Genomic DNA, 17,682 nt, shown 5'->3' with positions numbered 1-17,682 from the left:
CACTGTAGTAAAAAAAACCCCTGCTGTCAAAAACACTGTAGTAAAAAAACCCCTGCTGTCAAAAACACTGTAGTAAAAAAAACCCCTGCTGTCAAAAACACTGTAGTAAAAAAACCCCCTGCTGTCAAAAACACTGTAGTAAAAAAACCCCCTGCTGTCAAAAACACTGTAGTAAAAAAACCCCCTGCTGTCAAAAACACTGTAGTAAAAAAACCCCCTGCTGTCAAAAACACTGTAGTAAAAAAACCCCTGCTGTCAAAAACACTGTAGTAAAAAAACCCCCTGCTGTCAAAAACACTGTAGTAAAAAAACCCCTGCTGTCAAAAACACTGTAGTAAAAAAACCCCCTGCTGTCAAAAACACTGTAGTAAAAAAAACATGTGAAACTTTAGGGCTGCTACTCTAAAACTGTATTGAAAAACGGTATTGTAAAACTTTAGAGTTCCTACTGTAAAACTGTGTTGTAAAACTTTGAAGTTGCTGTTGTAAAACCGTGTTGTAAGAAAACGTGTTTTGAAGGTTTAGGGTTGCTACTGTAAAACTGAATTGTAAAACTATTGTAAAACTTTGAAGTTGCTGCTGTAAAAATGTGTTGTAAAAAACAGCATTGTAAAAATGTGTTGTGAAAAAACAGCGTTGGAAAACACGTGTTGAAAAAACAGCGTTGGAAAACACGTGTTGAAAAAACAGCGTTGGAAAACACGTGTTGTGAAGCTTTATGGTAGCTACTGTAAAACTGTATCGTAAAACCGAGTTGTAAAACTGTATTGTAAAACTATTTGTCCTGGTTTCAGCTGGGATAGAGTTAACTGTCTTCCTAGTAGCTGGTACAGTGCTATGTTTTGAGTTCAGAGCGAAGAATGTTGATAACACTGATGTTTTCAGTTGTTGCTCAGTAGTGTTTAGACTAATGTCAAGGATTTTTCAGCTTCTCATGCCCAGCCAGTGAGAAAGCTGGAGGGGCACAAGAAGTTGGCACAGGACACAGCCAGGGCACCTGACCCAAACTGGCCAACGGTGTATTCCATACCACGTGACGTCCCATCCAGTATAGGAATGGGGAAGTGGGGGGGCAGGGATTCGCCGCTCGGGGACTGGCTGGGTGTCGGTCGGCGGGTGGTGAGCAATTGCACTGCGCATAATTTGTACATTCTAATCCTTTCATTATTGCTGTTGTCATTTTATTAGTGTTATCATTATTAGTTTCTTGTTTTCTGTTCTATTAAACTGTTCTTATCTCAACCCACAGGTTTTGCTTCTTTTCCTGATTTTCTCCCCCATCCCACTGGGTGGGGGGGAGTGAGTGAGCGGCTGCGTGGTGTTTAGTTGCTGGCTGGGGTTAAACCACGACACTATTGTAAAACTTTAAAGTTGCTGTTTGAAAACCGTGTTGTGTAAAACTGCGTTGTAAAAAAACGTGTTGTGAAGCTTTAGGGTTGCTACCTTAAAAACGTATTGTAAAACGGTATTGTAAAACTTCAGCTGCTACTCTAAAACTGTATTGAAACACGGTATTATAAAACTTTAGTTGCTACTGTAAAACCGTATGGAAACACGGTATTGTAAAACTTTAGGGTTGCTACTGTAAAACTGTATTGTAAAACCGTGTTGTAAAACTATTGTAAAACTTTGAAGTTGCTGTTGTAAAACTGTGTTGTAAAAAAATGTGTTGTAGAAAAACGTGTTGTAAAAAACATGTAAAAAAACTGTGTTGTAAAAAATGTTGTATAAAAACGTGTTGCAAAAAAACCATGTTGTAAAAAAAGTGTTGCAGAAAAATTGTGTTTTAAAAAACGGATGGTAAAAAAACGTGTTGTAAAAAAACGTGTTGTGAAAAAAAATGTTGTGAAACTTTAGGGTTGCTACTCTAAAACTGTATTGTGAAACTGTATTGTAAAACTATTGTAAAACTTTGAAGTTGCTGTTGTAAAACCATGTTGTAAAACCGCGTTGTAAAAAACTGCGTTGTGGAAAACGTGTTGTAAAAAAACTGTGTTGTGAAAAACATGTTGTAAAAAAACTGTGTTGTGAAACTTTAGGGTTGCTACCGTAAAACTGTGTTGTAAAAAACGCGTTGACAAAATGGTGTTGTAAATAACTGTGTTTTAAAAACACGGGGTGTAAAAACAAGTGTTGTGAAGCTTTATGGTAGCTACTGTAAAACCGAGTTGTAAAACTGTATTGTAAAACTATTGTAAAACTTTGGAGTTGCTGTTTGAAAACTGTGTTGTGTAAAACTGTGTTGTAAAAAAACGTGTTGTGAAGCTTTAGGGTTGCTACCTTAAAAACGTATTGTAAAATGGTATCGTAAAACTTCAGTTGCTACTCTAAAACTGTATTGAAACACAGTATTGTAAAACTTTTGTTGCTACTGTAAAACTGTATTGAAACACGGTATCGTAAAACTTTAGGGTTGCTACTGTAAAACTGTGTTGTAAAACCAAGTTGTAAAACTGTATTGTAAAACTATTGTAAAACTTTGGAGTTGCTGTTGTAAAACCGTGTTGTAAAAAACGTATGGTAAAAAATTGTGTTGTAAAAAAACGTGTTGTAAAAAATCATGTGAAACTTTAGGGCTGCTACTCTAAAACTATTTTGTAAACCTATTGTAAAACTTTGAAGTTGCTGTTGTAAAACCGTGTTGGAAAAAACGTGTTGAAAAAAAGTGTGTTGGAAAAAACGTGTTGGAAAAAACGTGTTGAAAAAACTGTGTTGGAAAAAATGTGTTGAAAAAACTGTGTTGGAAAAAACGTGTTGAAAAAACTGTGTTTTTAAAACTCATGGTGTAAAAACACATGATGAAGCTTTAGGGTTGCTACTGTAAAACTGAATTGTAAAACTCTGTAGTTGCTGTTGTAAAACTGTGTTAAAAAAATGTGTTGTAGAAAAACGTGTTGTAAAAAACTGATGTAAAACAACTGTGTTGTAAAAAACTGTGTTGTAAAAAACTGTGTTGCAAAAAACGTGTTGTCAAAAAAGTGTTGCAAAAAACGTGTTGTCAAAAAACGTGTTGCAAAAAGTGTTGCAAAAAGTGTTGCAAAAAAAGTGTTGCAAAAAAAGTGTTGCAAAAAAAGTGTTGCAAAAACCGTGTTGTCAAAAACGTGTTGCAAAAAGTGTTGCAAAAAACTTGTTGTCAAAAAAGTGTTGCAAAAAACGTGTTGTCAAAAAAGTGTTGCAAAAAACGTGTTGCAAAAAAAGTGTTGCAAAAACCGTGTTGTCAAAAACGTGTTGCAAAAAGTGTTGCAAAAAACGTGTTGCAAAAAACGTGTTGCAAAAAACGTGTTGCAAAAAACGTGTTGCAAAAAACGTGTTGCAAAAAACGTGTTGCAAAAAACGTGTTGCAAAAAAAGTGTTGCAAAAAACGTGTTGCAAAAAAAGTGTTGCAAAAAACGTGTTGCAAAAAAAGTGTTGCAAAAACCGTGATGTCAAAAAAGTGTTGCAAAAAACGTGTTGCAAAAAAAGTGTTGCAAAAACCGTGTTGTCAAAAAAGTGTTGCAAAAAACTTGTTGTCAAGTGTTGCAAAAAAAGTGTTGCAAAAACCGTGTTGTCAAAAAAGTGTTGCAAAAAACTTGTTGTCAAAAGTGTTGCAAAAAAAGTGTTGCAAAAACCGTGTTGTCAAAAAAGTGTTGCAAAAAACTTGTTGTCAAAAGTGTTGCAAAAAAAGTGTTGCAAAAACCGTGTTGTCAAAAAAGTGTTGCAAAAAACTTGTTGTCAAAAGTGTTGCAAAAAAAGTGTTGCAAAAACCGTGTTGTCAAAAAAGTGTTGCAAAAAACTTGTTGTCAAAAGTGTTGCAAAAAAAGTGTTGCAAAAACCGTGTTGTCAAAAAAGTGTTGCAAAAAACTTGTTGTCAAAAGTGTTGCAAAAAAAGTGTTGCAAAAACCGTGTTGTCAAAAAAGTGTTGCAAAAAACTTGTTGTCAAAAGTGTTGCAAAAAAAGTGTTGCAAAAACCGTGTTGTCAAAAAAGTGTTGCAAAAACCGTGTTGTCAAAAAAGTGTTGCAAAAACCGTGTTGTCAAAAAAGTGTTGCAAAAACCGTGTTGTAAAAAGTGTTGCAAAAACCGTGTTGTCAAAAGTGTTGCAAAAACCGTGTTGTCAAAAGTGTTGCAAAAACCGTGTTGTCAAAAGTGTTGCAAAAACCGTGTTGTCAAAAGTGTTGCAAAAAACGTGTTGTCAAAAGTGTTGCAAAAAACGTGTTGTCAAAAGTGTTGCAAAAAACGTGTTGTCAAAAAAGTGTTGCAAAAAACGTGTTGTCAAAAAAGTGTTGCAAAAAACGTGTTGTCAAAAAAGTGTTGCAAAAAACGTGTTGTCAAAAAAGTGTTGCAAAAAACGTGTTGTCAAAAAAGTGTTGCAAAAAACGTGTTGTCAAAAAAGTGTTGCAAAAACCGTGTTGTCAAAAGTGTTGCAAAAACCGTGTTGTCAAAAGTGTTGCAAAAACCGTGTTGTCAAAAGTGTTGCAAAAACCGTGTTGTCAAAAGTGTTGCAAAAACCGTGTTGTCAAAAGTGTTGCAAAAACCGTGTTGTCAAAAGTGTTGCAAAAACCGTGTTGTCAAAAGTGTTGCAAAAACCGTGTTGTCAAAAGTGTTGCAAAAACCGTGTTGTCAAAAGTGTTGCAAAAACCGTGTTGTCAAAAGTGTTGCAAAAACCGTGTTGTCAAAAGTGTTGCAAAAACCGTGTTGTCAAAAGTGTTGCAAAAACCGTGTTGTCAAAAGTGTTGCAAAAACCGTGTTGTCAAAAGTGTTGCAAAAAACGTGTTGTCAAAAGTGTTGCAAAAAACGTGTTGTCAAAAAAGTGTTGCAAAAAACGTGTTGTCAAAAGTGTTGCAAAAAACGTGTTGTCAAAAAAGTGTTGCAAAAAACGTGTTGTCAAAAAAGTGTTGCAAAAAACGTGTTGTCAAAACCGTGTTGTCAAAAAAGTGTCGCAAAAAAAGTGTCGCAAAAAAAGTGTCGCCGAAAACGTGTCGCAAAAAAAGTGTCGCCGAAAACGTGTCGCCGAAAACGTGTCGCCGAAAACGTGTCGCCGAAAACGTGTCGCCAGAAAACGTGTCGCCAGAAAACGTGTCGCCAGAAAACGTGTCGCCAGAAAACGTGTCGCCAAAAAACGTGTCGTCAGAAAAGTGTTGCAAAAAACGTGTCGTCAGAAAAGTGTTGCAAAAAACGTGTTGCAAAAAAAGTGTTGTCAGAAAAGTGTTGCAAGAAAAGTGTTGCAAAAAACGTGTTGTCAGAAAAGTGTTGCAAGAAAAGTGTTGCAAGAAAAGTGTTGCAAAAAACGTGTTGTCAGAAAAGTGTTGCAAGAAAAGTGTTGCAAGAAAAGTGTTGCAAAAAACGTGTTGTCAGAAAAGTGTTGCAAGAAAAGTGTTGCAAGAAAAGTGTTGCAAGAAAAGTGTTGCAAGAAAAGTGTTGCAAGAAAAGTGTTGCAAGAAAAGTGTTGCAAGAAAAGTGTTGCAAGAAAAGTGTTGCAAGAAAAGTGTTGTCAGAAAAGTGTTGCAAGAAAAGTGTTGCAAAAAACGTGTTGTCAGAAAAGTGTTGCAAGAAAAGTGTTGCAAAAAACGTGTTGTCAGAAAAGTGTTGCAAAAAACGTGTTGCAAAAAACGTGTTGCAAGAAAAGTGTTGCAAAAAACGTGTTGCAAGAAGTGTTGCAAGAAAAGTGTTGCAAGAAAAGTGTTGCAAGAAGTGTTGCAAGAAAAGTGTTGCAAAAAACGTGTTGTCAGAAAAGTGTTGCAAGAAAAGTGTTGCAAGAAAAGTGTTGCAAAAAACGTGTTGTCAGAAAAGTGTTGCAAAAGTGTTGCAAGAAAAGTGTTGCAAGAAAAGTGTTGTCAGAAAAGTGTTGCAAGAAAAGTGTTGTCAGAAAAGTGTTGCAAGAAAAGTGTTGCAAAAAACGTGTTGTCAGAAAAGTGTTGCAAGAAAAGTGTTGCAAAAAACGTGTTGTCAGAAAAGTGTTGCAAGAAAAGTGTTGCAAAAAACGTGTTGTCAGAAAAGTGTTGCAAGAAAAGTGTTGCAAAAAACGTGTTGTCAAAAAACGTGTTGTCAGAAAAGTGTTGCAAGAAGTGTTGCAAAAAACGTGTTGTCAGAAAAGTGTTGCAAGAAAAGTGTTGCAAAAAACGTGTTGTCAAAAAACGTGTTGTCAGAAAAGTGTTGCAAGAAGTGTTGCAAAAAACGTGTTGTCAGAAAAGTGTTGCAAGAAAAGTGTTGTCAAAAAACGTGTTGTCAGAAAAGTGTTGCAAAAAACGTGTTGTCAAAAAACGTGTTGTCAGAAAAGTGTTGCAAGAAAAGTGTTGTCAAAAAACGTGTTGTCAGAAAAGTGTTGCAAAAAACGTGTTGTCAAAAAACGTGTTGTCAAAAAACGTGTTGTCAGAAAAGTGTTGCAAGAAAAGTGTTGCAAAAAACGTGTTGTCAGAAAAGTGTTGCAAGAAAAGTGTTGCAAAAAACGTGTTGTCAAAAAACGTGTTGTCAGAAAAGTGTTGCAAGAAAAGTGTTGCAAAAAACGTGTTGTCAGAAAAGTGTTGCAAGAAAAGTGTTGCAAAAAACGTGTTGTCAAAAAACGTGTTGTCAGAAAAGTGTTGCAAGAAAAGTGTTGCAAAAAACGTGTTGTCAGAAAAGTGTTGCAAGAAAAGTGTTGCAAAAAACGTGTTGTCAAAAAACGTGTTGTCAGAAAAGTGTTGCAAAAAACGTGTTGTCAGAAAACGTGTTGTCAGAAAAGTGTTGCAAGAAAAGTGTTGCAAAAAACGTGTTGTCAGAAAACGTGTTGTCAGAAAAGTGTTGCAAGAAAAGTGTTGCAAAAAACGTGTTGTCAGAAAAGTGTTGCAAGAAAAGTGTTGCAAAAAACGTGTTGCCAGAAAAGTGTTGCAAGAAAAGTGTTGCAAGAAATGTGTTGTCAGAAAAGTGTTGCAAGAAAAGTGTTGCAAGAAAAGTGTTGCAAAAAAGTGTTGTCAGAAAAGTGTTGCAAGAAAAGTGTTGCAAAAAAGTGTTGTCAGAAAAGTGTTGCAAGAAAAGTGTTGCAAGAAAAGTGTTGCAAGAAAAGTGTTGCAAAAAACGTGTTGCAAGAAAAGTGTTGCAAGAAAAGTGTTGCAAAAAACGTGTTGTCAGAAAAGTGTTGCGAGAAAAGTGTTGCAAAAAACGTGTTGTCAGAAAAGTGTTGCGAGAAAAGTGTTGCAAAAAACGTGTTGTCAGAAAAGTGTTGTCAGAAAAGTGTTGCGAGAAAAGTGTTGCGAGAAAAGTGTTGCGAGAAAAGTGTTGCGAGAAAAGTGTTGCGAGAAAAGTGTTGCGAGAAAAGTGTTGCGAGAAAAGTGTTGCGAGAAAAGTGTTGCGAGAAAAGTGTTGCGAGAAAAGTGTTGCGAGAAAAGTGTTGCGAGAAAAGTGTTGCAAGAAGTGTTGCAAGAAAAGTGTTGCAAGAAAAGTGTTGCAAAAAACGTGTTGTCAGAAAAGTGTTGCAAGAAAAGTGTTGCAAGAAAAGTGTTGCAAAAAACGTGTTGCAAGAAAAGTGTTGCAAAAAACGTGTTGTCAGAAAAGTGTTGCAAGAAAAGTGTTGCAAAAAACGTGTTGCAAAAAACGTGTTGTCAGAAAAGTGTTGCAAGAAAAGTGTTGCAAAAAACGTGTTGTCAGAAAAGTGTTGCAAGAAAAGTGTTGCAAAAAACGTGTTGTCAAAAAACGTGTTGTCAGAAAAGTGTTGCAAAAAACGTGTTGTCAGAAAAGTGTTGCAAGAAAAGTGTTGCAAAAAACGTGTTGTCAAAAAACGTGTTGTCAGAAAAGTGTTGCAAAAAACGTGTTGTCAGAAAAGTGTTGCAAGAAAAGTGTTGCAAAAAACGTGTTGTCAAAAAACGTGTTGTCAGAAAAGTGTTGCAAAAAACTTGTAAAAAACCCCTGCTGTCAAAAACACTGTAGTAAAAAAACCCCTGCTGTCAAAAACACTGTAGTAAAAAAACCCCTGCTGTCAAAAACACTGTAGTAAAAAAACCCCTGCTGTCAAAAACACTGTAGTAAAAAAACCCCTGCTGTCAAAAACACTGTAGTAAAAAAAACATGTGAAACTTTAGGGCTGCTACTCTAAAACTGTATTGTTAACCTATTGTAAAACTTTGAAGTTGCTGTTGTAAAACTGTGTTGTAAAAAACAGTGTTGGAAATAACTGCGTTGTAAAATACAGTGTTGGAAATAACTGCGTTGTAAAATAAATGGGTTTTGTAAAAACACGTGTTGTGAAGCTTTAGGGTAGCTACTGTAAAACTGTATTGTAAAACCGAGTTGTAAAACTGTATTGTAAACCTACTGTAAAACCTGGAAGTTGCTGTTGTAAAACTGTGTTGTAAAAAACGTGTTGTAGAAAAACGTGTTGTAAAAAACTGTATTGTAAAAAAACTGTATTGCAAAAAAACGTGTTGTAAAAAAACGTGAAACTTTAGGGTTGCTACTCTAAAACTGTATTGAAAAACGGTATTGTAAAACTTTAGAGTTCCTACTGTAAAACTGTGTTGTAAAACTTTGAAGTTGCTGTTGTAAAACCGTGTTGTAAGAAAACGTGTTTTGAAGGTTTAGGGTTGCTACTGTAAAACTGAATTGTAAAACTATTGTAAAACTTTGAAGTTGCTGCTGTAAAAATGTGTTGTAAAAAACAGCGTTGTAAAAATGTGTTGTGAAAAAACAGCGTTGGAAAACACGTGTTGAAAAAACAGCGTTGGAAAACACGTGTTGAAAAAACAGCGTTGGAAAACACGTGTTGTGAAGCTTTATGGTAGCTACTGTAAAACTGTATCGTAAAACCGAGTTGTAAAACTGTATTGTAAAACTATTTGTCCTGGTTTCAGCTGGGATAGAGTTAACTGTCTTCCTAGTAGCTGGTACAGTGCTATGTTTTGAGTTCAGAGCGAAGAATGTTGATAACACTGATGTTTTCAGTTGTTGCTCAGTAGTGTTTAGACTAATGTCAAGGATTTTTCAGCTTCTCATGCCCAGCCAGTGAGAAAGCTGGAGGGGCACAAGAAGTTGGCACAGACACAGCCAGGGCACCTGACCCAAACTGGCCAACGGTGTATTCCATACCACGTGACGTCCCATCCAGTATAGGAATGGGGAAGTGGGGGGGCAGGGATTCGCCGCTCGGGGACTGGCTGGGTGTCGGTCGGCGGGTGGTGAGCAATTGCACTGCGCATAATTTGTACATTCCAATCCTTTCATTATTGCTGTTGTCATTTTATTAGTGTTATCATTATTAGTTTCTTGTTTTCTGTTCTATTAAACCGTTCTTATCTCAACCCACGGGTTTTGCTTCTTTTCCCGATTTTCTCCCCCATCCCACTGGGTGGGGGGGAGTGAGTGAGCGGCTGCGTGGTGTTTAGTTGCTGGCTGGGGTTAAACCACGACACTATTGTAAAACTTTAAAGTTGCTGTTTGAAAACCGTGTTGTGTAAAACTGCGTTGTAAAAAAACGTGTTGTGAAGCTTTAGGATTGCTACCTTAAAAACGTATTGTAAAACGGTATTGTAAAACTTCAGCTGCTACTCTAAAACTGTATTGAAACACGGTATTATAAAACTTTAGTTGCTACTGTAAAACCGTATGGAAACACGGTATTGTAAAACTTTAGGGTTGCTACTGTAAAACTGTATTGTAAAACCGTGTTGTAAAACTATTGTAAAACTTTGAAGTTGCTGTTGTAAAACTGTGTTGTAAAAAAATGTGTTGTAGAAAAACGTGTTGTAAAAAACATGTAAAAAAACTGTGTTGTAAAAAATGTTGTATAAAAACGTGTTGCAAAAAAACCATGTTGTAAAAAAAGTGTTGCAGAAAAATTGTGTTTTAAAAAACGGATGGTAAAAAAACGTGTTGTAAAAAAACGTGTTGTGAAAAAAAATGTTGTGAAACTTTAGGGTTGCTACTCTAAAACTGTATTGTGAAACTGTATTGTAAAACTATTGTAAAACTTTGAAGTTGCTGTTGTAAAACCATGTTGTAAAACCGCGTTGTAAAAAACTGCGTTGTGGAAAACGTGTTGTAAAAAAACTGTGTTGTGAAAAACATGTTGTAAAAAAACTGTGTTGTGAAAAACATGTTGTAAAAAAACTGTGTTGTGAAACTTTAGGGTTGCTACCGTAAAACTGTGTTGTAAAAAACGCGTTGACAAAATGGTGTTGTAAATAACTGTGTTTTAAAAACACGGGGTGTAAAAACAAGTGTTGTGAAGCTTTATGGTAGCTACTGTAAAACCGAGTTGTAAAACTGTATTGTAAAACTATTGTAAAACTTTGGAGTTGCTGTTTGAAAACTGTGTTGTGTAAAACTGTGTTGTAAAAAAACGTGTTGTGAAGCTTTAGGGTTGCTACCTTAAAAACGTATTGTAAAATGGTATCGTAAAACTTCAGTTGCTACTCTAAAACTGTATTGAAACACAGTATTGTAAAACTTTTGTTGCTACTGTAAAACTGTATTGAAACACGGTATCGTAAAACTTTAGGGTTGCTACTGTAAAACTGTGTTGTAAAACCGAGTTGTAAAACTGTATTGTAAAACTATTGTAAAACTTTGGAGTTGCTGTTGTAAAACCGTGTTGTAAAAAACGTATGGTAAAAAATTGTGTTGTAAAAAAACGTGTTGTAAAAAATCATGTGAAACTTTAGGGCTGCTACTCTAAAACTATTTTGTAAACCTATTGTAAAACTTTGAAGTTGCTGTTGTAAAACCGTGTTGGAAAAACCGTGTTGGAAAAAACGTGTTGAAAAAAAGTGTGTTGGAAAAAACGTGTTGGAAAAAACGTGTTGAAAAAACTGTGTTGGAAAAAATGTGTTGAAAAAACTGTGTTGGAAAAAACGTGTTGAAAAAACTGTGTTTTTAAAACTCATGGTGTAAAAACACATGATGAAGCTTTAGGGTTGCTACTGTAAAACTGAATTGTAAAACTCTGTAGTTGCTGTTGTAAAACTGTGTTAAAAAAATGTGTTGTAGAAAAACGTGTTGTAAAAAACTGATGTAAAACAACTGTGTTGTAAAAAACTGTGTTGCAAAAAACGTGTTGTCAAAAAAGTGTTGCAAAAAACGTGTTGTCAAAAAAGTGTTGCAAAAAGTGTTGCAAAAAAAGTGTTGCAAAAAAAGTGTTGCAAAAACCGTGTTGTCAAAAACGTGTTGCAAAAAGTGTTGCAAAAAACTTGTTGTCAAAAAAGTGTTGCAAAAAACGTGTTGTCAAAAAAGTGTTGCAAAAAACGTGTTGCAAAAAAAGTGTTGCAAAAAACGTGTTGTCAAAAAAGTGTTGCAAAAAACTTGTTGTCAAAAGTGTTGCAAAAAAAGTGTTGCAAAAACCGTGTTGTCAAAAAAGTGTTGCAAAAAACGTGTTGCAAAAAAAGTGTTGCAAAAAACGTGTTGCAAAAAAAGTGTTGCAAAAACCGTGTTGTCAAAAAAGTGTTGCAAAAAACGTGTTGTCAAAAAAGTGTTGCAAAAAGTGTTGCAAAAACCGTGTTGTCAAAAAAGTGTTGCAAAAAACGTGTTGTCAAAAAAGTGTTGTCAAAAAAGTGTTGCAAAAACCGTGTTGTCAAAAAAGTGTTGCAAAAAACGTGTTGTCAAAAACGTGTTGTCAAAAAAGTGTTGCAAAAAAAGTGTTGCAAAAAACGTGTCGTCAAAAAAGTGTTGCAAAAAACGTGTCGCCAAAAACGTGTCGCCAAAAACGTGTCGCCAAAAACGTGTCGCCAAAAACGTGTCGCCAAAAACGTGTCGCCAAAAACGTGTCGCCAAAAAACGTGTCGTCAGAAAAGTGTTGCAAGAAAAGTGTTGTCAAAAAACGTGTTGTCAGAAAAGTGTTGGAAAAAACGTGTTGCAAAAAACGTGTTGTCAGAAAAGTGTTGCAAGAAAAGTGTTGCAAAAAACGTGTCGTCAGAAAAGTGTTGCAAGAAAAGTGTTGTCAAAAAACGTGTTGTCAGAAAAGTGTTGGAAAAAACGTGTTGCAAAAAACGTGTTGTCAGAAAAGTGTTGCAAGAAAAGTGTTGCAAAAAACGTGTTGTCAGAAAAATGTTGCAAGAAAAGTGTTGCAAAAAACGTGTTGTCAGAAAAGTGTTGTCAGAAAAGTGTTGCAAGAAAAGTGTTGCAAAAAACGTGTTGTCAGAAAAGTGTTGCAAGAAAAGTGTTGCAAAAAACGTGTTGTCAGAAAAGTGTTGCAAGAAAAGTGTTGCAAAAAACGTGTTGTCAGAAAAGTGTTGCAAGAAAAGTGTTGCAAAAAACGTGTTGTCAGAAAAGTGTTGCAAGAAAAGTGTTGCAAAAAACGTGTTGTCAGAAAAGTGTTGCAAGAAAAGTGTTGCAAGAAAAGTGTTGCAAAAAACGTGTTGTCAGAAAAGTGTTGTCAGAAAAGTGTTGTCAGAAAAGTGTTGCAAGAAAAGTGTTGCAAAAAACGTGTTGTCAGAAAAGTGTTGTCAGAAAAGTGTTGCAAGAAAAGTGTTGCAAAAAACGTGTTGTCAGAAAAGTGTTGCAAAAAACGTGTTGTCAGAAAAGTGTTGCAAGAAAAGTGTTGCAAAAAACGTGTTGTCAGAAAAGTGTTGCAAGAAAAGTGTTGCAAAAAACGTGTTGTCAGAAAAGTGTTGCAAAAAACGTGTTGTCAGAAAAGTGTTGCAAGAAAAGTGTTGCAAAAAACGTGTTGTCAGAAAAGTGTTGCAAAAAACGTGTTGTCAGAAAAGTGTTGCAAGAAAAGTGTTGCAAAAAACGTGTTGTCAGAAAAGTGTTGCAAGAAAAGTGTTGCAAGAAAAGTGTTGCAAAAAACGTGTTGTCAGAAAAGTGTTGCAAGAAAAGTGTTGCAAAAAACGTGTTGTCAAAAAACGTGTTGCAAGAAAAGTGTTGCAAGAAAAGTTGCAAAAAACGTGTTGTCAGAAAAGTGTTGCAAGAAAAGTGTTGCAAAAAACGTGTTGTCAAAAAACGTGTTGTCAGAAAAGTGTTGCAAAAAACGTGTTGTCAGAAAAGTGTTGCAAGAAAAGTGTTGCAAAAAACGTGTTGTCAAAAAACGTGTTGTCAGAAAAGTGTTGCAAAAAACTTGTAAAAAACCCCTGCTGTCAAAAACACTGTAGTAAAAAAACCCCTGCTGTCAAAAACACTGTAGTAAAAAAACCCCTGCTGTCAAAAACACTGTAGTAAAAAAACCCCTGCTGTCAAAAACACTGTAGTAAAAAAACCCCTGCTGTCAAAAACACTGTAGTAAAAAAAACATGTGAAACTTTAGGGCTGCTACTCTAAAACTGTATTGTTAACCTATTGTAAAACTTTGAAGTTGCTGTTGTAAAACTGTGTTGTAAAAAACAGTGTTGGAAATAACTGCGTTGTAAAATACAGTGTTGGAAATAACTGCGTTGTAAAATAAATGGGTTTTGTAAAAACACGTGTTGTGAAGCTTTAGGGTAGCTACTGTAAAACTGTATTGTAAAACCGAGTTGTAAAACTGTATTGTAAACCTACTGTAAAACCTGGAAGTTGCTGTTGTAAAACTGTGTTGTAAAAAACGTGTTGTAGAAAAACGTGTTGTAAAAAACTGTATTGTAAAAAAACTGTATTGCAAAAAAACGTGTTGTAAAAAAACGTGAAACTTTAGGGTTGCTACTCTAAAACTGTATTGAAAAACGGTATTGTAAAACTTTAGAGTTCCTACTGTAAAACTGTGTTGTAAAACTTTGAAGTTGCTGTTGTAAAACCGTGTTGTAAGAAAACGTGTTTTGAAGGTTTAGGGTTGCTACTGTAAAACTGAATTGTAAAACTATTGTAAAACTTTGAAGTTGCTGCTGTAAAAATGTGTTGTAAAAAACAGCGTTGTAAAAATGTGTTGTGAAAAAACAGCGTTGGAAAACACGTGTTGAAAAAACAGCGTTGGAAAACACGTGTTGAAAAAACAGCGTTGGAAAACACGTGTTGTGAAGCTTTATGGTAGCTACTGTAAAACTGTATCGTAAAACCGAGTTGTAAAACTGTATTGTAAAACTATTTGTCCTGGTTTCAGCTGGGATAGAGTTAACTGTCTTCCTAGTAGCTGGTACAGTGCTATGTTTTGAGTTCAGAGCGAAGAATGTTGATAACACTGATGTTTTCAGTTGTTGCTCAGTAGTGTTTAGACTAATGTCAAGGATTTTTCAGCTTCTCATGCCCAGCCAGTGAGAAAGCTGGAGGGGCACAAGAAGTTGGCACAGACACAGCCAGGGCACCTGACCCAAACTGGCCAACGGTGTATTCCATACCACGTGACGTCCCATCCAGTATAGGAATGGGGAAGTGGGGGGGCAGGGATTCGCCGCTCGGGGACTGGCTGGGTGTCGGTCGGCGGGTGGTGAGCAATTGCACTGCGCATAATTTGTACATTCCAATCCTTTCATTATTGCTGTTGTCATTTTATTAGTGTTATCATTATTAGTTTCTTGTTTTCTGTTCTATTAAACCGTTCTTATCTCAACCCACGGGTTTTGCTTCTTTTCCCGATTTTCTCCCCCATCCCACTGGGTGGGGGGGAGTGAGTGAGCGGCTGCGTGGTGTTTAGTTGCTGGCTGGGGTTAAACCACGACACTATTGTAAAACTTTAAAGTTGCTGTTTGAAAACCGTGTTGTGTAAAACTGCGTTGTAAAAAAACGTGTTGTGAAGCTTTAGGATTGCTACCTTAAAAACGTATTGTAAAACGGTATTGTAAAACTTCAGCTGCTACTCTAAAACTGTATTGAAACACGGTATTATAAAACTTTAGTTGCTACTGTAAAACCGTATGGAAACACGGTATTGTAAAACTTTAGGGTTGCTACTGTAAAACTGTATTGTAAAACCGTGTTGTAAAACTATTGTAAAACTTTGAAGTTGCTGTTGTAAAACTGTGTTGTAAAAAAATGTGTTGTAGAAAAACGTGTTGTAAAAAACATGTAAAAAAACTGTGTTGTAAAAAATGTTGTATAAAAACGTGTTGCAAAAAAACCATGTTGTAAAAAAAGTGTTGCAGAAAAATTGTGTTTTAAAAAACGGATGGTAAAAAAACGTGTTGTAAAAAAACGTGTTGTGAAAAAAAATGTTGTGAAACTTTAGGGTTGCTACTCTAAAACTGTATTGTGAAACTGTATTGTAAAACTATTGTAAAACTTTGAAGTTGCTGTTGTAAAACCATGTTGTAAAACCGCGTTGTAAAAAACTGCGTTGTGGAAAACGTGTTGTAAAAAAACTGTGTTGTGAAAAACATGTTGTAAAAAAACTGTGTTGTGAAAAACATGTTGTAAAAAAACTGTGTTGTGAAACTTTAGGGTTGCTACCGTAAAACTGTGTTGTAAAAAACGCGTTGACAAAATGGTGTTGTAAATAACTGTGTTTTAAAAACACGGGGTGTAAAAACAAGTGTTGTGAAGCTTTATGGTAGCTACTGTAAAACCGAGTTGTAAAACTGTATTGTAAAACTATTGTAAAACTTTGGAGTTGCTGTTTGAAAACTGTGTTGTGTAAAACTGTGTTGTAAAAAAACGTGTTGTGAAGCTTTAGGGTTGCTACCTTAAAAACGTATTGTAAAATGGTATCGTAAAACTTCAGTTGCTACTCTAAAACTGTATTGAAACACAGTATTGTAAAACTTTTGTTGCTACTGTAAAACTGTATTGAAACACGGTATCGTAAAACTTTAGGGTTGCTACTGTAAAACTGTGTTGTAAAACCGAGTTGTAAAACTGTATTGTAAAACTATTGTAAAACTTTGGAGTTGCTGTTGTAAAACCGTGTTGTAAAAAACGTATGGTAAAAAATTGTGTTGTAAAAAAACGTGTTGTAAAAAATCATGTGAAACTTTAGGGCTGCTACTCTAAAACTATTTTGTAAACCTATTGTAAAACTTTGAAGTTGCTGTTGTAAAACCGTGTTGGAAAAACCGTGTTGGAAAAAACGTGTTGAAAAAAAGTGTGTTGGAAAAAACGTGTTGGAAAAAACGTGTTGAAAAAACTGTGTTGGAAAAAATGTGTTGAAAAAACTGTGTTGGAAAAAACGTGTTGAAAAAACTGTGTTTTTAAAACTCATGGTGTAAAAACACATGATGAAGCTTTAGGGTTGCTACTGTAAAACTGAATTGTAAAACTCTGTAGTTGCTGTTGTAAAACTGTGTTAAAAAAATGTGTTGTAGAAAAACGTGTTGTAAAAAACTGATGTAAAACAACTGTGTTGTAAAAAACTGTGTTGCAAAAAACGTGTTGTCAAAAAAGTGTTGCAAAAAACGTGTTGTCAAAAAAGTGTTGCAAAAAGTGTTGCAAAAAGTGTTGCAAAAAAAGTGTTGCAAAAAAAGTGTTGCAAAAACCGTGTTGTCAAAAACGTGTTGCAAAAAGTGTTGCAAAAAACTTGTTGTCAAAAAAGTGTTGCAAAAAACGTGTTGTCAAAAAAGTGTTGCAAAAAACGTGTTGCAAAAAAAGTGTTGCAAAAAACGTGTTGTCAAAAAAGTGTTGCAAAAAACTTGTTGTCAAAAGTGTTGCAAAAAAAGTGTTGCAAAAACCGTGTTGTCAAAAAAGTGTTGCAAAAAACGTGTTGCAAAAAAAGTGTTGCAAAAAACGTGTTGCAAAAAAAGTGTTGCAAAAACCGTGTTGTCAAAAAAGTGTTGCAAAAAACGTGTTGTCAAAAAAGTGTTGCAAAAAGTGTTGCAAAAACCGTGTTGTCAAAAAAGTGTTGCAAAAAACGTGTTGTCAAAAAAGTGTTGTCAAAAAAGTGTTGCAAAAACCGTGTTGTCAAAAAAGTGTTGCAAAAAACGTGTTGTCAAAAACGTGTTGTCAAAAAAGTGTTGCAAAAAAAGTGTTGCAAAAAACGTGTCGTCAAAAAAGTGTTGCAAAAAACGTGTCGCCAAAAACGTGTCGCCAAAAACGTGTCGCCAAAAACGTGTCGCCAAAAACGTGTCGCCAAAAACGTGTCGCCAAAAAACGTGTCGTCAGAAAAGTGTTGCAAGAAAAGTGTTGTCAAAAAACGTGTTGTCAGAAAAGTGTTGGAAAAAACGTGTTGCAAAAAACGTGTTGTCAGAAAAGTGTTGCAAGAAAAGTGTTGCAAAAAACGTGTCGTCAGAAAAGTGTTGCAAGAAAAGTGTTGTCAAAAAACGTGTTGTCAGAAAAGTGTTGGAAAAAACGTGTTGCAAAAAACGTGTTGTCAGAAAAGTGTTGCAAGAAAAGTGTTGCAAAAAACGTGTTGTCAGAAAAATGTTGCAAGAAAAGTGTTGCAAAAAACGTGTTGTCAGAAAAGTGTTGTCAGAAAAGTGTTGCAAGAAAAGTGTTGCAAAAAACGTGTTGTCAGAAAAGTGTTGCAAGAAAAGTGTTGCAAAAAACGTGTTGTCAGAAAAGTGTTGCAAGAAAAGTGTTGCAAAAAACGTGTTGTCAGAAAAGTGTTGCAAGAAAAGTGTTGCAAAAAACGTGTTGTCAGAAAAGTGTTGCAAGAAAAGTGTTGCAAAAAACGTGTTGTCAGAAAAGTGTTGCAAGAAAAGTGTTGCAAGAAAAGTGTTGCAAAAAACGTGTTGTCAGAAAAGTGTTGTCAGAAAAGTGTTGTCAGAAAAGTGTTGCAAGAAAAGTGTTGCAAAAAACGTGTTGTCAGAAAAGTGTTGTCAGAAAAGTGTTGCAAGAAAAGTGTTGCAAAAAACGTGTTGTCAGAAAAGTGTTGCAAAAAACGTGTTGTCAGAAAAGTGTTGCAAGAAAAGTGTTGCAAAAAACGTGTTGTCAGAAAAGTGTTGCAAGAAAAGTGTTGCAAAAAACGTGTT

This window comes from Harpia harpyja, chromosome 7, assembly GCF_026419915.1.
Source record: "Harpia harpyja isolate bHarHar1 chromosome 7, bHarHar1 primary haplotype, whole genome shotgun sequence".
NCBI lineage: Eukaryota > Metazoa > Chordata > Aves > Accipitriformes > Accipitridae > Harpia > Harpia harpyja.
This window is presented reverse-complemented; position numbering follows the sequence as displayed.